At 42.4% G+C, this 24,275-nt stretch overlaps 1 long non-coding RNA gene across 1 annotated transcript; it reads right to left on the bottom strand.

Moving 5' to 3' along the window:
* Positions 1-1,779: 1,779 nt before the first annotated feature.
* Positions 1,780-23,939, bottom strand: LOC118011094. Its single transcript, XR_004679409.1, has 3 exons — positions 23,923-23,939; positions 2,926-2,977; positions 1,780-1,830 (listed from the first exon to the last, which is right to left on the bottom strand). It is a non-coding gene; the product is annotated as an uncharacterized LOC118011094 (long non-coding RNA).
* Positions 23,940-24,275: the final 336 nt, after the last annotated feature.

Here is a 24,275-nt window from a genome sequence, read left to right as displayed (position 1 = left end):
ATTTGTCATTATAGCCAAGATGATTTGCGATAGCAAAGCAACAATTAGAGCAAATGATGCTTGTCTCTTCATTTGGGGAAATCTACAAGACAGCTCTGTCATAACTTTAATTTGAGATCTGCCTGGCTGTCCTGATAAGAACCATTGTAATGAACTGGTAAAATTCTCATTATCTTCTACTGTAAAAACGTATAGCAAGTTTCCTGCTCAGCTATGCATAATCAGATGAGGAACACCCTCACTGCTGTAGACTTGAACTTCAACAAACATTTTGTCTTCTCAGAAAAATAGCATGCTAAATGGAGGAGGGTTTACATCCATGCTAGACAGATAGAGAGAGTCTTTAGTTTAACAGATGCAGGATATCTTCCTACTGTAAATCATCATGGTAGCCAGAATAATGGGCCCTTCCCCCAAAATGTCCACATCCTAATCCCTGGAGCCTATGAATATGTTACCCTACATAGCAAAATGGGGTTTTGCAGATGTGATTAAGTTAAGGATCTTGAGATGTGGTGTTATCCTGAATTATCTGGGTAGTTCCAACCTAATTACAAGGACCCTTAAAATCATACAAACTTTCCCTACTGCAGTCAGAGGGAAATGGGACCACGAAAGAAGGGCCAAAGATGTGTAATCTTGTTGGCTTTGAAAATGGAGAAAGGGGCCAAAAGGAATGTGGCTGGCTTCTAGAAGCTGGGAGAGACAGAAAAACAGATTCTCTCCTAGAGCCTCCAAAAAGGGTGGCTACAATGCTGACACCTTAATTTTAGGCCCATAAGACCTGGATCAGACTTCTGACCTCCAGAACTGTAAGATAATAAGTTTGTGGTGTTTAAGCCACCAAATTCATGGTGATTTGTTGCAGCAGCAACAGAAAACTAATAATTATGATATTTAAATAATTCCTGAAAAAAAAACCTATGTAAGAAAAAATATATTATGATAATAAAGTTTATTTCTTCTTCCCCACAATGTCCAAAAGTGTGGTTTTTCTTTTTTCTTTTCTCCTTCATGTTATGGCTTTTCATTCTTTTTGTAAAAGAATAAAATATTCATGACAGTTGAACATCAGGTCTCCTTTAATCTTAACCCCCAGGGGCATTCCCTGATCCACTCCATCAAGCATAATCATATTTCAACATGTGTATGTATCCATTTTAAAAATATTAATTGTAAGTCTATAATCAATTTACAGCATTATTTTATGTGCGCTATCTAAATTTTTACATATAAGGTCATAGAATGAAGGGTTGTTTGACAAGAGCTGGAAAACAAAGGACACAAAGCCACTACCAAAGATGACACATCTTCAGAAAGAAACAGTGGGGGAGATAAGCTTCCTGATTCCTCCCTGTCTTCCCTTTGCTGTCCTACCTCCTGTCTTTTACTCATGCCTCCCATGGGCTGAATTGAGCCAGAAGCCAGCTGGCTGAAAGTCAGAGAAATGTAGCTTGCAGGATGAGCCTTCTGCAATGCAGAGGCGAGCAGGGGAAATGTGGAGAGTGGATCAGAGAGCAAGCAGGCAAATGTCTGGCACATGCTTTGCAGTGTATATTCTGGATTTACCATGAAGTCCTTGAAAAGAAACCTTTTGCTTTTCAGCTTTCCAGGGTGAAGAACATAGCTTTGTTTTGTTGTTTGTGTCAAGGGACCTTTGAATGCTTAAAAGGAGAATCCAAAGGGAGTTCCTACCATGCAGGAGGGGACCTCCTGGGCCAGGAGCCCCCCACTTGGCAGGTCCCTTGCAGCTTGAGCCCTCATTCACCATCTGCTGTAATTTTATCTTCTATCTTCTGAGTGGAAGGAAGCACTCTAGAATCATGATCTCTGGAAAGTGGAAGAAATGAAGCAAAGCAGAGTTTTCCCAGGGTTGTCAGATGATTTCAATAAAAATATCAGACATATAGGAGTAAAAAATTAACAAAACAGCAACCAAAGCAATAAAATAAGGGAAGATTTCTGGAAATAATATACAACAATATCTAGTATTTTGCATTAAATAGAATATTACCCCATTTTTTTATCTTTCACGAACTTATGTTTTATACCCTCAATTGTAAGAGTATCACATAGAGAACAGAAGGATTGTTCATTGATCAAATAATGATATAAAAAATAATTAAAACTACTTAATTAGATTGTTCCAGACTTTTATAAGAAGACTAACATAAGAGGGCTTGCTGACACATTTCTTCAGTGCTTTTTCCAGAGTAAAAGCACAATCCTGAACACTGTCAGAACAAAACACCATGACCATTGGTTTGGTGAACTTGCCCTACAGAGTACCAGTAGGGTCTTCAGATCACTGGTTAGACAAAAACTATAGACCAGCACTGTCCAGTAGAAATACAGTGTAAGCCATGTTTGAAAAAGTAAAAGAAAACAGGTAAAATTTTAAGAATACTTGTAGAGGTGCCTGGGTAGCTCAGTGGGTTGAGCGTCTGACTCTTGGTTTTGGCTCAGATCATGATCCCAGGGTGGTGAGATCGAGCCCTGCATCTAGCTGTGCACTCAGCGTGGACTCGACTTGAGCTTTTCTCTCTCCCTCTCTCTGTACCCCTCCCCCATTCTCCCTCTCAAATAAATCTTTAAAACAAACACTCTTAACTCAATATATCAAAAATATTTCAACATGTGATCAACATAAAAATTAATGAACTATTTTTGCTTCTTTTCAAATCTAATCTTTGAAATCGTGTGTATTTTATGTTTATACCATGTGTCAATTCAGATACTAAATTTTTATCAAAATACTGATCTGTATTTATATTTACAAAATATACAGTTGGTAAGAAAAATTCATATACTCGAGTTATTCCAAGCATGCATAAAAATATCTTCCAATAACTAAGTCAAGTATAAATTTTAAAACATAATTTTAATTAAAATTAAATAAAATTAAAAATTCAGTTTCCAACTCACAATGGCCATATTTGCTGTGCTCAGTGGACAGCTGTGGTTCATGGTTACCACACTGAAAAACAAAACACTGGATCAGACACCATGACTGTCAGAACATGTGAGTTTTTTTCCACTTGAAACTTTTGTATGCTAATTTTCTATGTGACCTGTTTTCTCTTCATAATAATGAGCCTGAAGCCTTTGAATGAAAAGAACTTGTGTTCTTGTTGGTGTCAATAAAGAAGTGAAGTTTTAAGGAGCAAAGCTCCAGGTAAGAATGGGTGGATGTCGGTGGAAGCTTCAGAGAAAGGGAATCAGCCTAACTGTCCAAGATCTGTTACAGAAAGGATGGAGGCCAGGGCAGCAGAAGGGGCCTGGAAAGTGATCTGTACACTTTCAGACAGGGATCTTTGGTACAAATGACAGAAATTTGATTCAAACTGGCTTTGACTGTGAAGGTTCTCTATTGGCTCAAGTAACTGAAAAGTCTGCAGGCTCTGTAATGAGAAGCTAAAGCATGGTGTTTAATCCAGGGCCTCGGGGGGAGCCTGGATGGCTCAGTGGGCTAAGGGTCTGCCTTCGGCTCAGGTCATGATCCCAGGGTCCTGGGGTCAAGCCCCCAGTTGGGCTCCCTGCTCAGTGGGGAGTCTGCTGCTCCCCCTGCTTGGGCTCCCCCACTTGTGCTCTCTCACACATGCTCTTTGTGTGTCAAATAAATAAAACCTTAAAAAAAATCCAGGGGCTCAAATAACATCATTAGGAATTTCTTTTTCTCAGTCCCCCAGCATCTGGGTTGCTTTAAATCTCAAGAGTTTCTCCAACCGTGGCAAGATGGCCACCAGCTATCCCAGGATTGTGTCCCATCCTTAACATCCCTACCAGAAAGGGCATCCTTCTTTCCTAAAAGCCTGAACCAAATCCTAAAGTGGATGCTCATTTCTCACCTAATCCCCAGGCCTGATTTATTTCCTAGCCTTGGAGACAAAGGGTCAGATCTGCCTATTCAAACCACAAGCTCTAGCTGATGAACAGTGATTCTCCTAAGGGAAAATCAGGTTGTTGTAGCTAGGAGGGGAGAGAAGGGTTACTGGGCAGGACAAATCCTTTGTATGTCAAATCAAGACTCTTAGCAATGAGGTTTTTTGGTTCTCCAAAACTGATTATGGTTATTCAGAATTCATGTGGTTTCATGAGGAAGATGGCATCGTCCGCCGAGTGCCTCATCTCCTTTTGCCATTAGTTAGTCATGTGGAAATCCATACCCTTTTCAAGCCACCCAACCTTGAAGTCGTTTAAAATCACTCTGCTTTTGGGTTTCCACCTGTGAAACAGGGTCAAGAATAGGACCTACCTCATACATTTATAATAAAAATTAAATAAGTTAATATTTGTGAAGTGCTACCAATAGAGTCTGGCACACGACAAGTGCTAAAAAAAAACCACTAAACACTAAATATGCAAAATGTATATTTTTCTTAGAAGATTCACTGATTTCTCACATGAGCTCATATATACTTCTTCCATCAAGGTGGCCTCCAGAAAGAGAAGAAACTGAAGATGTTTATTGAATGACTCCCATTTTCAAAGAATATGTACATGTTTTTTCAGAGACACAACCCTGTCCTTAAATACAGTTTGCTTGTATTGTCCTTTTCCTCTGAGCACACATCAGAATTTAAATTAAACCCCAATGCAGCCCTCCTGTCAAGTATGCTCTGATATGTAACAGCACCAACAAAAATCTGGGTATCATGACTATCATGGGGAATACCTCCATCTCTATTCTATTCTTATTGTCTCAATATTTGGTTTAAGTTACAGTAACTACAGTAAATGGAGTTTAGCTGAGAAAAGCGTCCTTGAGAAATGAAGGTTAACAGCCCCAGGTGCCACTACTTGGGAAAACAAGATTCATTCAACCCAGAGGAACTGCCTGCCCCTGGTAATGCCAAATTGATATATGCTGGAAGCTGAGCTTCAGAATCCTTTTTTTGTTGTTGGATAGATTATACTCATCAGTAAGAAGAGCCGCCTGTGAAAGGTGATTCAAGGTACAACACGCTCTGCCTTCCCTAGAGGACTAGTGTGCCCTATCCATCCCTTCCCTCACACCTGGTCTAGAATTACACCTCTAGGGTCATTTCCCGATGGATATTGCCTTCAGTAGGTCCTTGCCCATCAAAGGCGCGTTTGTCACCAGCAGGGACACACATTAACATCCTACGTCCACCACCACTTGCCGCACACAGATACTACAGGTCACCCAGTTGGGGTATGGGAATTGTCCCCATTCCTAATCCCTCCCCATGCCCCCATCCCTGCCCAAGTAACTCTACAGTTCCTTCCACAAATAGTCTTGCTTTGGCCCCGTGTGGCTTCTTTGGCCGGGGGAATAGAGACAAAAATGGAGATGTGCCAGTTCCGAGCCTGCACCTGAGGCGGTAGCACATCTTTATTAAAGGACTTGAGCTCCTCAGCCAAAGAACAATAAAAGCGAGGCCGGACCCCAAAACCAAAGGCAAGTCTGTATCAGGGCTACAGCTCAAACCGAGAGGTTACACACCCAACAGAAAAGTCATACTAGCCTCCCCAAACACCGGGAAGACCCTGCTTATATAGAGAAAGTGCCTGCTCAGGTACCCACTCCGGTCCAATATGCTAATGAGGGAAAGAAAAAAAAAGCCTCATCCTGATTGGTTGGAAAGGCCACATCCTGACTGGTCAGAAGGGCTTCATCCCGATTGGTCGCTATCGGCAGGCAACTCAGGCAGCTCATTGGCGCTCTTTGGAGCCGGGGTCCTCTATTTTAAGTCCGGCTTGTAGATGAGGCCGCATCCTGGCCCCATCCTTACCCAACTTTTTGAGAGGAGAGGCTTAACAACAACAGCCAACGGGAAGTGCTGTAGGTGCATAATGTTTTTCACGTGGGGCTCCTTCCCGTGGTCCCTGTCTTTCTGCTTGCTTCTCTTATGCTCACAATTTTGCTTATTATGTGCCACTGAGATTTGGGGTGGTTCGTACAGGATAGCTGTGGCAATAGTTGACTAATATACCAGCTATCAGGGAGCAAGGCCCTGAGTTTTGGCCACAGCAGAAGAAAGGCAGAATTTGTAGGAACTTTAATGCAGCCATTTCTTATCCCCCTTTCCTTACTTTCTACAATTATACATCCTAAAAATTAAATCCCTACATTCCCAGAATTTTTTTTACAGCCAGGGGTGGGCATATGATCCAGTCCTAGCCAATGATACATAGGTATAGCTTTGCAAGGGACGCCTAAGAAAATTTTTGCTGTCTTGCTAAGAACAAAAGGAACTTCTGTTACTGTCCTTCTCCCTTCTTCCTGCCTCAAAAGCACTGGTGATACCTGAGTCCAAAGCAGCCAACTTGTGACCAGGAGGTGAATAGCATGAGGTTGAAAAGCCATCGGCTTAAGGAAGGCAGAGTAGGAAGATGGAAAAAACCCAGATCCTTGATGATGTTGAGTAGCTAAACCAGCATCAGCAAATGCCGATCTCCAATCCTCTCTTAACATGAGATACAATCAGGTTGTCTATTTTGTTTAAACCCCTGTGAGATGGCATTCTTATATCTAAGATGAAATGCATTCCTAATGGATATGCTATTTTACTACATGACAGTTTGACTTGGGTCTGGCCCAGTCTTTACATCAGAAAGATGCTATAGTTTCCTCAGTGTGTAGTGGAGGAGCTGAGATAGAAGAAAACTGAAGGTTTCCTAACCCTCTGTGGGGAGGTGGAGGGAAGCAGAAGCTTGTCTTTGAACATCAAATAGAAGTCCCTTAGGAACTGAGATGGGGGAAGTTTGGATCATTTCTACCTCTGTCTTGACCTATTTGGCTTAATAAAATCCAACCCACCCACCATTCTTAGCCCAATCCAAGAAGCTTTCTCAAAATCCAGCCAGAATGAACCATTACTTTCTCTGAATTCCTGGAGTTATTTGTCTTGGTCTATGTGTTGCCCCTCAACTGACATATCACACTCGGCCCTGCAGGAGTCCAGGTGTTTGTCTTATCTTCTCAACAAGGATAGTGTCTTACTAGTCCCTGCAGAATCTCTTGCAGAACCTAGTAGAGTTGCTCAGCACACATCAGACCTTTAGTAACTAGTAGTAACCATGAATTAAATAAAATGAACATGAACTTGCTGGATAACATACCTAGGCTCACATCCAGGTTTATGGCTGTATCTGGAAAACTAATTAGGGATTGGCAGCAAAAATAGTTCAGCTTAGGATGCCTTCTACTACAGAGGGAGCAGATTAAGAGAGAAATGAGAGGGCAAACGAGAGGAGAAAGAACAATCCAAAGTCACCTCCAAAGAGACCAGAGTCTGAATAATTTATTCCCTCTTGGGAGCATTCCTATCAGACGTTGTGATGATAAAGAGTCAGCCATCTGGTATGGTTTTGCATTTTTACCCTGTTCCTTAAAGTATATGTTGGGGGCGCCTGGGTGGCTCAATTGTTGAGCATCTGCCTTCGGCTCGGGTCATGATCCCAGGGTCCTGGGATCGAGTCCCGCATCGGGCTCCCTGCTCAGTGGGGAGCCTGCTTTTCCCACTGCCTCTCTCTCTCTCTGTCTCTTATGAATAAATAAATAAAATCTTAAAAAAAATAGTGCCTGCCACATGGGGAGAAGTAGAAGATGGAGAAGCAGAGGACTGGGGATGAAGGCGCCAGGGATGAGGAGCATCACTTGCGTAGGGCTGAATTCTGGATAGCCAGAGTAAGATGCCAATGAATGAAGGTAGGTGTCGCATTGAAACACCTGGGGAAATCTGTCACACATCTCCCATTTATCTTTATCGTCTTTAGATTTTAGAATGTTTTCAAAATCATAACGGTCAAAATTCACATTTATCAACCCTCACATCCTATATTGGGGAATGATAGAGTACATTCTTACTGTGGAATATTCTAGAGCTATTTAAAATTATAATTCTATTCTATGACTTATTAAAATCAACCCAAAGAATTTTCAATAACAAAGAAAAATACTTATCATTTAATGTTAAATGATTAAAAAGAAAGCAAGATCCAACACTGTATATTCAGTAGGATTTCCAATATGTAAAGAAAAAGGTACTTAGTGTTGGAAGAAAATATTATTATTATTATTTTTAAAGATTTTATTTATTTATTTGACAGAGAGAGACAGCGAGAGCAGGAATACAAGCAGGGGGAGTGGGAAAGGGAGAAGCAGGCTTCCCGCCGAGCAGGGAGCCCGATGTGGGACTCGATCCCAGATCCCCGGGATCATGACCCGAGCCGAAGGCAGACGGTTAACGACTGAGCCACCCAGGCGCCCGAAAATATTATTTTTTGAAAAGCCTTTGAGGGGTGGACTTATAGTTACTTTCCTCTGCTTCCTTATAACTTTTTAAACTTTACATATTTTCCACAATAAACATGTATTACTTTTATGACTTGATTATAAAATCTTTGAGAAAATATTATGTTATGCATAGTCAATAATGACCCTAAAATGATTTTGCTGATTTGGCCCATTTAAGCCTCTGCTGTTAGATTATTTTTAGGACTGTGCTCAAGGATACCAGCTCCCAGGAGATTAACATCTTCAACTCTGTTCTCCTTGTTCCCCAAGAAGTCTGTGTCACATTCCAGTTCAGCCATCCAACCAACATGTATTCATTCATTTAGATAAATATTTACAGCAGGCAGCGAGATGCTTTCAGAAGCTTTCTCAAAATCCAGCCAGAATGAACCATTACTTTCTCTGAATTCCTGGAGTTATTTGTCTTGGTCTATGTGTTGCCCCTCAACTGACATATCACACTCGGCCTGGTACCCATTGTGTACCAGACAAAGCTAGACACAGACCTGGCCTTCATGGAGGGAACTGAGTAATGGAATAAAACAAATAAATAAAAATTTCTATTTTTGAAGAGTGCTATGCAGAAGAGATACATGGTTCTCTGGGAACGTATAGTAGGAGATTTGGATCTATTAGGAGAGACTACCTTTACGAAGTGAGGTTCAACCTGGGATCCCAAGGATGCATAGGAGTTAACCAGGCAAATACTGTGTTTCTAATGTGTGCTTAGGGTCACCATGCCGGGATCTTGAGATGCTATATTCAAACCTTTACCCTCAAAAACCTAGCCATCTAATTGTCAGGTCACAATTTCCTAAAATAAGATAACAAAGAGGAAAAGAAACAGTATTGGATTAAGTTCCCCATTGTCTGTAGGAAAATATGGGAGTTCAAAGGAAGAGGCAGTCAATAAAGATTAAGTAGTTAAAAAAGACCCTTTGAAGGAAATATAGCTTGGGTTCAGTTTCTATGCCAGAAAGAAGGGTGTCCAAACAAGGGGAATAGCATACCTAAATGCTCAGAGGGGTCAATGTCAAGGATCCTTTATTGGACAGTGAGATGACCAGTAGGATGAGAGTAAAGGATGGGTATTATGTGAAAAGGATGACCTGTCCTTGGGAGCCAGGTAAGGGTGCTTGATTTAATGTGGTGGGAATAAAGGAGCAAAGAACAACAAGACCAAGAGAGTATCTACAAGACTATGCCACCTGGAGAGAGGAGCAAGAGGGACTGGCCACAGTGATCCAGACAACAATAGAGAGTCTCACAGGAAAACGTCCTTCCTTTCATCCATGAGAAACGGGGATACAAGAGGTTTGCTGGGTTTTTAGCCTCTGAAAAGAAAATTTCTATTAAAAGGGAAACATAATTACATTGCTTAATATAATCTGATTCATCTCATTTGTTTTATCCCCATCTGTCTCCTATAACCAAAGAAATATACTGAAACCCAACCAATTTCTTTCCTTTTCCAGAAGTTCTCTGCACAGAGGAGACCATATTTGCAAGTCATCTAGGACTCCGCTCTCCCAGAGCAAACCCATGGACTGGGAGACCTTTCAATTTGGGGGAACCCTTCTTTCCTACTCAGTTAAGTTGCTGCTGCTGTGTTGGAGCAGGAGTGAGGGTAGCAGGTGTAGGTTATGTTGGTAAAGGGCTTCCTTAGCCAAAATGCCTTGCTGGGAGCACTGGAGAGCCATGAGGCTGAGGGAGAGGAGTCTCTTCCCCAGTAGATGTGGGCAGATGAAGCAAAGCAGATTCTGTCCTGTGCTCTGTCCTTCTGGTTCCCACGACCAGCAGTTCCTCTGGCTGGAGCATACACTTGTAGGTCATCTTCTAGCTTGTCCCCCTACTTAGATAGCCTGTCCTGTTTTCTAGATCTCTTCAGGAAAGATGAGTTCCTAAACTTCTTTGGTGTTCTAACTGTACACTATAAGGGCCTTTGAACAGTAATAGAGAAGACAGCTTCATCTCTGCTTCAATGTACATTGCAAAGTGCCAATTAGGACAGTGCTAGGATTTCTATCCAGGAGGGACCAATGTGTGGCAATCTGGTTACCCAATGGGACTTCACTTGAGGCTATATTTGCATAGCAAAATGCTGTTTTGGTTTTGACTTTATGTAATGGGGCAGCACATGAAAGTAAAGGGGTACTAGATCCCACCTCCCAATACTGTCCTTGATACCAGAACTGAGCCCTAACACTAGGTTTCTTTTGAGCTAGAGACTCTCAAGTCCTATACTTTCACTCCAAGGACAGAACAGGGTTTTGCATGCAGACATCTTTTATCACTGGATAAATGGATCAATTAATTACCTAACTTAACTAACAGAGCTGGCTACTTCTTTCTCATGGGAAGGTGAGCACCTGCTGAGAAGGTTCTCAGGAATCAGGTCCACCCTCATCACCCCACCCAGACCAGACCAGCCCCCTCATTCTCAGGGCCTCTCCTTGGAAACACTGGAAAAGTTTTCTTGGATCTCTGAGGCCCTCTAGTGGCCATTTTATGATGAAATCCTGCCTAACAGTTGCCCTTCCCATCTTCTAAAAATTCCGCCAGCCCTGAGAAAGAGAAAAAGAAAGAAAATCCTTAAAATCCTTTTCTTCTGCTTCTCCTAAAAAGGAAATTTGGGGATGTCTAATTTTTGACACCATCAAGATTAATCTGACCTCTTAATGTTGCCCTGGTTGGTTTGTTATTGATGAGTTTTGAAAGCATCTCGCTGCCTGCTCTGTACCCAGAGTGGCTCTTCCCTCACCCCCTCTCCCCACATCTGGACTTTATTTTGGTCTTTAGGTTTGCTTCAGAGCATTCCTGACTGTCTTTTCTTCCTAAAAATACAGGAAGGGTCTAGCTGGGTCCTTTACATGGAAGAGGGCAGAGTTCCCTGCCTGGTTGGCCAAGGTGCCCTCACAAAGCCTCTGGGTGATTCCAGGGGCACCACAGACAGCCTTGGCAGATACAGGAACTGCTTACTGTCTTTCGTGACTCAGGTGAACCTGGGGTGCGGTTTGAAATTGGCCACGTTGGTCATTTTTTATGAATCGATTTGTACAAACAAACCCATGGGAAGCGTTCCTAATATAAACAGCCTGACTTACTGCTGTCTCACCCTCATCTGACCCCTGGGAGCTCTAAAGAAAAGCCCATCATGCTCACCTGGCCTTCAGCCCGAACCAGGCAATTAGGCCGCTAGCCAGGATGAAACTGAAAGAGAAGGAGCCTCCAAGTCTGATGACACCTGCTGTCCCCTTGGCTTGTGCTGTGTGCTGACCACTGAATCTCTCCTATAGTGGGGCAGGTATGATCGTCTCCATTTTATAGACAAGGAAACTGACACCCAGAGTTCAATGTATCTCGCAAGATCACACAACTACGTAAGCCACAGTGTTAGGATTCAAACCCAGCTCTCTCTCCAAAACCCACTCTTTAGCCAGCCCCTACCTCTTCTTGTACTTAGCTTTGGGTTTCAGGTTCTTGTCTCATAGTCTATGTAAACTCCCACCTCCTAGACTTGGGCAGTGCACAGCCTGCACATCTGTAGAGAGGTTCAAACCAACTTAGATTGGTTTGAAACTATCCCAAGGCCAAGAGTCTAAGCCTGCCTTAAAATCTAGAGCCTAGCTACTCAAAGTATGATCCCTGCCATGAAGGGTCCGTAATACCTGGGAGCTTTTTAGAAATGTAAATTTTGGGGCCCCACCCCAGATCTAGTGAATCACAATCCTCAAAGCTGGTGACCAAGAGTTTCTACCCAGGGCTTCTCAACTTTGATGTGCACTGAGCTCACCTGGGGATCTTATGAAATACAAATTCTGATTCAGGAGGGCTAAGGAGATAGCGCTGAGCTTCTGCTCCTCTAACCAGCTCCCAGATGATGCCAGTGCCCTGAACCACACTTCCAATAACATGGCTCTAGATCCACCCTTCTCAAACTTGAGCCTGCATTCAAATCCCTTGGAAGGCTTGTTAATAATACACAGGTCGTTGGGCCCCATCCCAGGAGAATCTGATTCAGAGGGTCTGGGATGAAGCCCAAGACTTTACATTTCTAACAAGTCCCCAGGTGATGCTGATGCCACAGGTTCAGGGACCCCAGTTTGAGAACCACTGTTCTAGCCTTACCAGGATTTCCTTCAATTAGACAATGAACCTCATGCTTTCCGGCTTGGCCTTTGTATGAACTCTACTCAGTCCCTGAGTCCTGTCCTTTTAGAACGGAAAGAGACTTCAGATACCAGAGGCAAAGCCAGGATGAAGCATCCTGTCTTGATTCAAGGTTGTTTACTCTGCTTCCCGCTGCCTCTGAAGCTCCATAAATTCTCCAGCATCCAGCAACTGCAGTATTTTTGGTGAGCTCTCCATCTTGGGCCAGCTTTGCAGGCACTCGAATCCCTGTCAGACACATGTCATCGGCACAATCCGTGAAAACACAGTGGCCTCCTACTTCACAGTTCTGTGAAAAGCGAGCTTTGGAAAAAACCAGCAGCCAGGGCTGGCGGCCGTGGTGGGCAGAAAATGCAGCAGCATGCAGGCAAACCCAGGCAGACAAAGTGATTCAGCACAGGAAGCCTGGAGCAAAGTAATGAACCAGGACCCCGACAGCAACTGCCAGCCACCTTCCGCTGGGCAACTCTGAGAAGGTCATTGAGCTGCTCTGTGCCCGAGAAATTGCCTTTTTTTTTTTTTTTTGAAAAACCATACGCTCCTTCAAGCAAATACACATAGAAGAGGGCTTCGTATGTAGACTTGGGGTGGAGGTCAGAACAGTTAGTTTCTGTTATGTGACAAATCACTCAATACTCAGTGACTTTAAAAAAAACAACTATTATTGCTTAAGAGTTTTGAGAAAAAAAGTAAAAGTGTGCAAGGTTCCTCCTGCTATCACTTCTGCCATGTTCTGTTGGTGAAAAGCAAGACCCACAGCTGGGCCCACCGCTTGATGGGAGGGGCGGGAACATCCCTGGGTAAAGAAATAGAGAGGGGGGAGGGGCGGCCATTTTTGCTATGTACCACAGAGACGTTTCGTTTGGTTAGGAGATCCTGAGACAAAGAGTCCAAAGCTGCTGGTTTACTTGGTTACTTGGGAAGCGAAGGAAATCCTGGCAGGGAATAGGGGATTGAGACACAGAAAAGCAGCCAGTAAAGGGTCCCTCACTGGGCCAGCTAGCACTCTGGGCAGTTAGAGCTTAATGCCATTGGAAAACTCTGAAAGTGTTGGACACAGGCTTCTTTGTTATTCTGCCTGAGAGAGGGAGCTGGAATATTTATACTACACATCCATTCACATCCATTCTTTGTTGAGGGCTGCTTTTCAAGGGGACGCTGATTCTCCATCACTTCAGCTTCCTATGCTGGGCAAAGTGGCCCCAGAGGTATGCAGGTCCTGGCAGCTGGTGGCCTGGCCACTGTGTGTTGAAGAAGTAAGGGTAGGGAAATACAGGTAGGACAGCTACAGTAGCTTCTGCAGGGCAGTGGCCATAACAAAGAAGAAAACCCCTCAAGCTTCAGTTTTAAGTTAGTCAAAACATCTTTTCTCTTTCTTTCTTTTTTGGTCTATTTGTTTTATTTTGGGTGTTTCATTTGTGTTGCTGGCAAAGGTTGGGACACTAGATGGCATCCTATCAAGTTGTCCTACAGCTCAGGAAATATGCCAGGCAGTGTTGCTAGTTGTCCTTGGAATCGAACAATATCAGCCTGAGCTGAGAACGAAGGACTGTGTCTGCAGCCAGTCGCGGTGGGGGCCACTTGGCCACCACTCTGTCTGAGCCCATTGTGAGCAGCAACTTCACAAACCACTGGGGGAAGGTGGGGAGCAGACAGGGCTCAGAGGGGAAGGTGGCGGTCGCTGGTGCTTTCTAAGGAGTGGGATTCACAAAATCCCTGGAAGGCAGCCGTAAGGAGGATGACACTTTCTACACCCAGAAAGGTCTTTGAAGCATCTAAAAAAAAATGGGCTGGAAGGAAAAAATAGGAGACTTACAGTAAAGATTTATTCTTTGGGGTGGGAGTGGAAAGAAGATGGTAGGATGAGGTTGAAAGTAAGGGTCAAAGTGATTTAATATTTTATTTACAATATTTGAAACAAATAAGACAAAATATCAGGAATGATCAGTTGTTCATAATGGATATTAGGTGGTTATCATATTATTATCTATACTTTTTCTTAAATTTAAAAAAAGTATGTTGTGGGAGGTGGGTATGATGTTCTGTAATTAGCAAGGTCCCGTAGGGTTCAAGAAGGAACACTGATCTGTTTCTTGAGTAACATTTACCAAATACTTTCCCTTCTGAGCTTCTATTACATTATTTATAAAATGAAGATACTAATAGTAGCCATGTCAGGGGATTGTCACAAGCCTCAAATGAGGAAACATACCCACAGTACCTAGTACAGTGCCCCAAGCAAGATGGTCCCCCCCCCCCCCCGCAAAACGCTTGCTGTTCCCTTTGCCCCTCCCACAGACACCTAGCTCCAAGGGTACAAGGGTTAGGCCCTCTGTTACACCGAGTCTAACCAGACAATCAGCTAGTTGTCTAGAAGTAGCAAGAAACAGAAACATCCTAATTAAAGCCTATCCTGACTCCTCTGAATCCAGAGACAGAGTTGGTCTTAAAAAAGAAAGAAAATGTTTCTTGGAAATATGGCTAGAGGGACATTCTCCCTTTGTAAAAAGGGATTCTGGAATTTATCAATTCTCGACTTTTCTTGGGGCCTTAAGGTTTTCTACCTTGCAAGAGCACTAACCTTTTCCAGAACAGACCTAGATGCTTTTGTGTGGCTTGTGAAAGAGCTACTGCCTTTCTCTGAGTGGAAATGAGAGCTCTTGATTCCTTATACAAATTAGAGAAGGCCCATGGCTAGCCTTGACAGCATAACATGCTATGAGGATTAAAGGCAGGGGGATAATGGACCTCTAAGAGTGGAAGGAATGGAATGAAGTCTATAGAACTGAGAACCCGACCTCCAGGAGAGAAGGCATCTCTGGCCTCTCTCCATCTTGCTTGGGAAGCTGAGGGTAGCCTCAGAAAGGAATAGGATATTCCTCAGGGTCTCATTTTATCTGAAATTCTCTGAATCAGGAAGAAATTGTCCCTAAACAAAGACTGAGAAGGCAGAGCCAAGATCCACTGGGCTGGGCTTACTCTATTCAGGGATTACAAATAATCTCAGTCTTCTCCACACTCCAGGGTCCATGGGAGCTGGTGTGCTTGTGTGTGTTTGTACAGGACTTCCCAATCATTTTCTATCAGTCACCTGTTGCCATAACAATGCTGCATAATAAACCATCCCAAAACTTGAAATAACTATTTCTTTAGCTCCTGTTTCTGGGGCTAACAATTGGGACTGAGCTCATCTGGGAAGTTGTAGGCTCACCTGGGCTGTCCTGTGTGTAGGGTCAGCGGCAGGTGTGGGAGGCAGCTCTGTAATCTGAGCTGGGCTTTCTCACATCTCAGGGACTGAAGTATCTATCTCTTCTTTCTGCCCATCTGCTCTATTTTCTTTTCTCTGCAGAACCTCTCCATTTACTTGCAAACTTCCTCATAGTCCTTATTGGCAGCCATACTCCTAAGGCTACAAGAATTTATATCTCTGCCCTCCACTGGTAGCAGGCTGCAATAGTCCGTGTGTGTGTGTGTGTGTGTGTGTGTGTGTGTTTCAAATTCCCAGAGAAAGAAAATTTATTAGCTCAGCCAAATCTATACATGGTTACCTTGGGCCAGATGTCCACTCCTGGATTAACCACTCATGCTGAGGGATGCTATGAAGGGGATAGGGAAATCAGATTTCCCTCTGTAAAATGAAGGGTAGGGATTAAGAAGATCCACAATCCCCTTATCAGCTCTAACATTCAATGAAAACAGGAGAAAAAGAGAATGAATTAAGAAAATTTAAAAGCATTATGCTGGGTCCATCAAAGGGAGAAGTCGAGCTGTTGCTTGCTTTATATTTGAATGCTGTGCATGGTTTTCATGATGGCAATAATAATTTATTGACAAAATGCTTTTATTGAATTGCCTTTACTGAAGAGGCCCTGCATGCTTTTTAACCAGCTTGTTACAATTAAAAGCAGCAGTAAACAGAGCCTTTCTATTTAGATTGAAAAGCAACAATTAAGCTCGCTCAGCTATAAATAGGAGGCAGCTTCACATCTATGGCCCCAACTGCACACATTATAGACTCCAGCCCCAGATGCCCCCAATTTATTTCTGCAGGGCAAACCAATAAATTGTCAAACTCTGACCTTAAAACCAACAATTTCTTAGAAAATGGAAGTAGGTAAATTATGCATAATTCTAGATAATTACTGGGATGTCCATGAGGCCAGGAAATGAGTACACATGCTGGAAATCTAAATTTACAAGCGTCTAGCTTTTTCATTTTACCATTATCAAACCACATTTTGCCTGTCAGGGTGGCTGTCAGATCTCGCTCTCCTTTGCCTGGGAGGCATCAAAGAAAATAATAAATTTAAAAATTAGGAAAGGGAAAACAGAAAATATAAAGTTCTTTCTCAGGATTTCCAGTGATTCAGTAAAGAGACCAGAACATGGACAATCAGTCCTAAATATTTTTTAATTAATTTAAAAAAAAGGGCCATTCATCCCATTTATAAGCCATATATACTGAGTTTCCAGAGTCATAATGGCATTTATTTCAACCTTCTCATTTTCTGTAGGAGGAAACCAGAGGCTCAGGAAGCCACTGGGACTGTCCAAGGTCACAGAACTTGACAAGGGCAGAGCTGGAACTCAATAGCTTTCCTGACCACCACTCCTGTATCAATTGAATGGAAAAATTTGCTTTCTCCTTCTCTCCAGTACAAAAGACTAGGTTAATGGGACCTAAGTAGTAAAAAGTCCAAAGGATGCAATATTTCTTTGAGTGCAAGACAAGCTTTCAAATGTGACAGGATTTCCCCACTTAGAGATACAGAGTCCCCTCTGCCTCTGTATCCCCCATCTGAACTGAAAGTCACCAGTTTCCAAAAACCCCAAAAGAGTGATTTTCCAAAATGTGTCTTTGATAATCACACCCTTTTGAGACTGGCAGGTCTTGGTTTTCTGTTTGAGCATGCCCTATGTCTCCCAGTGATTTTCCAACTGCCTCTGACTCTCCTTAGGTCATGTGCTAGGATATTCTCTGTTACCCTTTGCATCTTCTCTATCATCTCTGTGCCCCAGGGGACTGACATTTATGGATTCCTCAATGGTACCCCAGTCCTTTGGCCACCACTGAGCTTGGCTAATGTGGGGTGGGTAACTAACAGGAGACTGGATAGCAAGTAATAAAAAAGCCAAAATTTTTATTCCTTTATTTCCTTCAGAGTAAGGTAGAGTTGCCCAGCTGAGCTCATCCCAGATTAGCCAAACCCAAGCCAAAATTCAGACACACAAGTGAGAATAAATGACTGCTATAGTAAGCCACTCAATTTTCAGGGGTGATATATTGTATACAGTAATAGCTGATACAAAATATGACATGGTGAAAGAAGAGTTTATATTTGCAAATGACACTACAGATAAAGGGCTGGTATCCAAGATCTATAAAGAACTTTTCAAACTCAACACCCAAAAAACAAATAATCAAGTCAAAAAATGGGCAGAAGACATGAACAGACACTTCTCCAAAGAAGACATACAAATGGCTAACAGACACATGAAAAAATGTTCATCATCATTAGCCATCAGGGAAACTCAATCAAAACCACATTGAGATACCCACCTTCCACCAGTTAGAATGGCAAAAATTGACAAGGCAAGAAACAACAAATGTTGGAGAGGTTGTGGAGAAAGGGGAACCCTCTTACACTGTTGGTGGGAATGCAAGTTGGTATAGCCACTTTGGAAAACAGTGTGGAGGTGCCTCAAAAAATTAAAAATAAAGCTACCCTATGACCCAGCAATTGCACTCCTGGGTATTTACCCCAAAGACACAGATGTAGTGAAAAGAAGGGCCATATGCACCCCAATGTTCATAGCAGCAATGTCCGCAATAGCCAAACTGTGGAAAGAGCTGAGATGCCCTTCAACAGATGAATGGCTAAAGAAGATGTGGTCCATATATACAATGGAATATTACCAAGCCATCAGAAATGATGAATATCTGACTTTTACATCAACATGGTTGGGACTGGAGGAGATTATGCTAAGTGAAATAAGTCAAGCAGAGAAAGTCAATTATCATATGGTTTCACTTATTTGTGGAACATAAGGAATAGCATGGAGGACGTTAGGAGAAGAAAGGGAAAAATGAAGGGGGGGAATTGGAGGGACAGATGAACCATGAGAGACTATGGACTCTGAGAAACAAACTGAAGGTTTTAGAGGGGGGTGTGGGCGGATGGGTTAACGTAGTGATGGGTATTAAGGGGGCATGTACTGCATGGAGCACTGGGTGTTATATGAAAACAATGAATCGTGGATCACTACATTAAAAACTAATGATGTATTGTATGGTGACTAACATAACATAAAAAAAAAAAAAAGATAATACCACCATTCTAGAAACTGAGATAAACCACTTGGGAGACCAGAAATGAAAGTGAATGCAGAGGAGTAGCTGGGATTGAGTTTTCAGACTCACTTAACTCCAGATCCAGAAGCAAATGGAGAAATTTGGGTTCCTGTGGAGTAGCAAGAGCAAAAGTGTCCCATGGAAGGAAGAGGCTTACTCTTCAAACTCATGTTTAAATATGCTGGCTAGGGGTGCCTGGGTGGCTCAGTCATTAAGTGTCTGCCTTCGGCCCAGGTATTGATCCCAGGGTCCTGAGATTGAGCCCTGCATCTGGCCCCCTGCTCTGCAGGAAGCCTGCTTCTCCCTCTCCCACTCCCACTGCTTGTGTTCCCTCTCTTGCTGTGTCTCTCTCTGTCAAATAAATAAATAAATAAAATCTTTTAAAAAATAAATATGCTGGCTAAGTGAACATAATAATACAAAATAATAATTTAAAAAAAGAATTTAAAATGAAAAAAAAAACCACCTCACTGTTTGAAATTGGAAGAAAGTTTGAGGTTTTCTCACCCATTAAAGCATGCTGAAATACATTCTTAAAACCATGTTTCAACTACCATTTATATAAAGCTGTGTGGCAGGGAAACTTTAAGAAATAAAGTCTTTCATCCTCAGTTGCTGAATATGTAATAACTCCAATATCAGTGAAGTTTGGGAGCCCTGAGCTACCATATAAGACCTGGTTTTAGATTGAAAGTTCTTAGGAGGTAGTGGAAGAAGAAACCACATATAAATCTGCAAAACTGTGAGACATGGGGGTTGAGGTGGGGGAGTGGGGGAAAGAGAGAGAGAGAGGGAGGGAGAGAACCTCCATTTAATAATAAAATTCCAAAACATATGAGGAATGATACTAAGACAGCAATAAAATCAACAACTGAAAATGAATTTACTCAAGATGAAATGGAAATAATAAGAGATTATTTCCCACAGATCTTCACTGAAATATCTACTAAAGAATGTATTTCAGGCGGAAGAAGAAAGCACCCTGAGAAACAGAGAGGGACGAAATAGAGTACATAAACAATAATATACAATTTCATAAAATATGATGAATGTAGTTTGCTATTGACTCAAAAAGAGAATGATATTTTTCACATAACTAGGTATAATTCAAATACTACCAAGGAAAATATGGATGGAGTAGGTATTCAGTGAGTAATTAAAGTATACTAAGTTCTTGGGTTATTTGGGAGGAGGGTAGAGACACTGAATAACTTAAACTTTGTTAATTTTTTTTATGCTTTAAGCCTTAAGAACAAGGTTATCAGACTTTTAAAAATCCAGCTGTATGTGGTTTACAGTAGAAACACCTACATATATATAATCATCAAGAAAGTTTGAAAATAAAGGAATGGAAAAAGCTAAAAAAGGCAATTACTAACTAATAGAAAGCTATATCAATATCAGATGAAATTGAACACAGGCCAAAAAGCATAGAAAGAGACATACATTGTGATAAAAGAATCCATTCTATATCTGAATAGGTAACACCATGGCTTCAAATATAAAGGGAAAAAAACCACTAACTAAATTACAACACAAAATAGAACAATCTACCGTCCTATTCAAGGTTTTAAAAAATATATATCAAAACCTGTGGAACCAGCAGAAAATATCAATGTATATTTAAAAAGCTAAATAAGAGCACCTGGCTGGCTCAGTCAGCAGAGCATGCAACTCTTGATCTTGGGGTCTATACTTTGGGTGTAGAGCCTACTTAAAAAAATAAAATAATAGAGAGGCGCCTGGGTGGCTCAGTTGGTTAAGCAACTGCCTTCGGCTCAGGTCATGATCCTGGAGTCCCGGGATCGAGTCCCGCGTCGGGCTCCCTGCTCGGCAGGGAGTCTGCTTCTCCCTCTGACCCTCCTCCCTCTCATGCTCTCTGTCTCTCATTCTCTCTGTCTCAAATAAATAAATAAAATCTTTAAAAAATAATAATAATAAAATAATAGAAAAAAAATAACCCATTTTATAGCTGTAGAAACTGAGGCCCAGGGAAGTTGAGTGACTCCCTCAAGATCACAGCTTATATGAGTCAGAGCTAGGATTAAAACATATTCTAATGCTAAATCCTATGCCTTACCCACCTTATAATACTAAAACATATAGAATAAACTGCGTATTTGCAGAACTGGCTAGCCTTTTTCCAAACCCTTAAAATAATTTTAAGTATGCATAAGTTAGCATATCTGTTAGCACATCTTAAGTTAGCATATACGTTGGTGTTCTACTCACATTTCCTTGGGTCCCTTTGACCTTTTCAGTTTGCCTTCCTCTGCCTTCTAAGTGTTTTGCTTCTAATTGTCCAACTCTGTGATTCTCTATAAAGAATCATTAGGCCATTGGGGTGGCCAGTGAGAGACAGAAATTCCTGGGATTTTGTGTCCTCAATGAGTGGTCCTTATCCAATAATGAACTGGAGTGGAAAAATGAAAGCCCAGCTCCCTTGCCTTGGGGTTAGGCCAAAATCTGAGGTGTAATTTACTCTTTCAACCTCCCCTGTGGGAACTCTACTTTGCTTCTTTCCTTTTCTGTCCTGCTTTCCACACCCAGTTTTTCCCAAGAGAACCTCTTCTATAAGCCAAATTGCACATGAATTATCATCTCAAGATCTGCTTCTTGGGACCCTTTCCTAAAATAAGGACCATAAAACTCTGTACTGGACGTATAGAGAGAATAGAGAGTGGTCCTAGTGAAAGAGCATTTGAGTGTCTCAGGGTTCCTGATGTTTTTATCTTTTAGAATTTCCAGTTTTATTTAGGCACTGGGAATCTGGCGTTGTGAATGTAGTGTCTGCCAAAGTCGAGACAGACTCTCTTGCAATTTCAGACTTGGGGTCAATAACTATTGACTGGCCAACTTTCCCTAACAGACCCTCTTGGGTCCAATTCTGGATTAATGATGATCAAAGCTAGAGTATTCTTGGCTTATACCCATCTCTTCCTCTCCTTTTCTCTCTCTCCCTCTCCCTTTCCCTCTTCCCCTCTAAGACTGGCTCTGAAGATGTAAAAATGGCAACTCAGGGCTCTGGGCTTTGAGATGCAAAACGACTGAGAGTCATACAAACATCATTATGACCTTTCAGGTTGGTCTGGCCATTATTTCAGCCCCTACTTTGTATTGCATAGCTTTGTATTTCTTTACTTTCCAAGTTTGAATCTACACATGGGCCCTATGCAGATATCCAGGGCCATTGCATAGCACGCAAAAATTCCATTACTCACTGTGGCTTAGAATATTATTTATATAATAAAATAGTTTCTACTTCCTGAATGTATGCTATTTGCCATTTTACACATGAAGAAACTGAGGTTGACAAAAGAAAACTAACTTGTGCAGATTCACATGGCTAATATGTAGTTAGGTCTTGCCACCAACAGACCAAGGATTTGGTGAGTCTCATAAGATCCCTGAACTTCCATGTATATTACAAGTCCTGGCATTTCTTGCCCCTGGTTTTGCTGACCTGGGCTATAGCACTGGGTTTGTCTCTGGTTTTCTTGCTAAGTACTCTCCTTGTATTTTCCTGGTTAAGACTCTGACATCCATCCTTGGCCCACTTGTTTTTTTCCTCTGGGAGTTGACACCTGCTCCTCAAAATATATCTTCAATCTCTACCAGCCATCCCCTACATATACACATAACTGGAGGATTTGCCTGAATACACATCTCTGGGGACTGCCTGCTTCAAATCCCTGCTCACCTCCTGCCAAACTTAGCTGTGGCAATGAGTGCCTAAAACCCTCAGTGCCATGTTAGGTCATCCCCAGAAGCAGAACCCAAGACGGGGAAAATCAGGTGCCTGTAGTGCATTGAGAAAGGACCTTTAGGAGAAGCATCTAAGGGAGGAAAGCAGACAGGATAGGGGAAGAAGCCGGTCAAAGATGTGTGTTCAGGTAAAATCTAAACTTGGCCAACTATTGAAATCCATGAAATCACAATGTTGACACCATTGTCCCCTCCTTAAGGCAAGGGGGCTGGCCTTTTGTACCCCTGTATCAGTCAGTCATTACCATAAGCTTCTCCTGGTGGGGGCATAGAGATGTAACCTCCTAGGCATCAGATGAAGGCAATTCTTGGGGGAACGGGGCCTTTGTGAGCCCTTAGCAGCCAATACAGCAGCCAGGGCCTGGGATCTCCTGCCCATCCAACAGCATCTACTGCAAGTGCCTAAGCCATGGGCCCTGAACATGGGGGTTTCAGCAACCAAACCCCTTTCTCTCTCACTCCCTGTTCTTGGTCTCCTCCTGCTCCCCACCAGTGGCTGGGGTCCCCAATGCCAGCTCCCCATCCACAGCTTACTTGATTTTAGTATCTGCACAGAGTCAACCGCATCGGCGCCCGACACTTTATTAGTGTTCTAAATCTTTGTTGACAGTTACCAAGACTCCCCAGGTGGCAGCAAAAAAGTCAACAAGGAAATAAAACTCCACCAGCTGGTGTATTAGTTGGGGATAAAACCACCACACAGGTAACAGCTGGCTATGCACCCACAAGCCCTGGGGCACTGCTGGCCCCGAAGGCTCATCTGGAGTTGCATGTTTTAATCCCCCTTTCCAAGCCAGACTGTTTATCCTCCACATCTTCCAGTTCCTTTGCACGGTGTGGGCCTCAGGAAGCTGAGGCAGAAATGAGCTTTGAAGCTGTTCCACTGCCTTTGACAGCCCCTGACAGTCATTTGATTCAATTGTGGACTGCTACCTCCAGCAATCTCTTGGCAAAATCTGTGCCATTACACACCATTATCTCCTTATTCTAAAATTCCTGTCTTCCGATGCTAAATCCTATCTGCTTCCTAGTGTATGAAATTAACACTTTAATGCAGCCCTGAAAAAACTCTCCAGCCTGTTTTATCTGGGACTAAAGAAATTAGGGTGGGGGCGCCTGGGTGGCTCAGTCGGTTAAGCATCTGCCTTTGGCTAAGGTCATGATCTCAGGGTCCTGGGATCAAGCCCTGAGTTAGTGTCCCTGCTCAGCGGGGAGCCTGCTTCTCCCTCTCCCTCTGCCCCTCCCTCCCCCACGCTCATGCTCATGCTCTCTCTCTCAAATAAATAAATAAAATCTTAAAAAAAAAAAAAGAAAAGAAATTAGGGTGAGTCCAAAGGAAGTTGTGCAGAGGGTCCAAGAGAAATATGCTAACCATTGCCATTCCTGTTTCAGCTTGCCTAGACCACATGCATGTAACCCATGGGCTAGAGACCCCATGAGAGCTGCAGTGAGCTTGGGCTTGAGAGCCTGTGCTTGAATCTTCATTCCAACAAGTTGAAGCTGGGTGATCTGGGGCAAGTGACTTATAATCTTCATGCATCAAATTTCTTCTCTCTAAAATAATAGAAACTATTACACAATTGTTATGAGGATAACATTTGAAAATACATATTGAACATTCTGCTTCAAGGCTGTATCTACATTTGGTGGGGTCTGAAGTTTCTACAAATATACCCTCCCACAAATTAAAACAAAGAAAACATTTACATTTGCAAACTTTATGAA

This window comes from Mirounga leonina, unplaced genomic scaffold, assembly GCF_011800145.1.
Source record: "Mirounga leonina isolate KUSES-001 unplaced genomic scaffold, KU_Mleo_1.0 Mir_150, whole genome shotgun sequence".
NCBI lineage: Eukaryota > Metazoa > Chordata > Mammalia > Carnivora > Phocidae > Mirounga > Mirounga leonina.
Note: the sequence above shows the minus strand (reverse complement) of the source record. Positions and strands in the feature narration are given on the sequence as shown.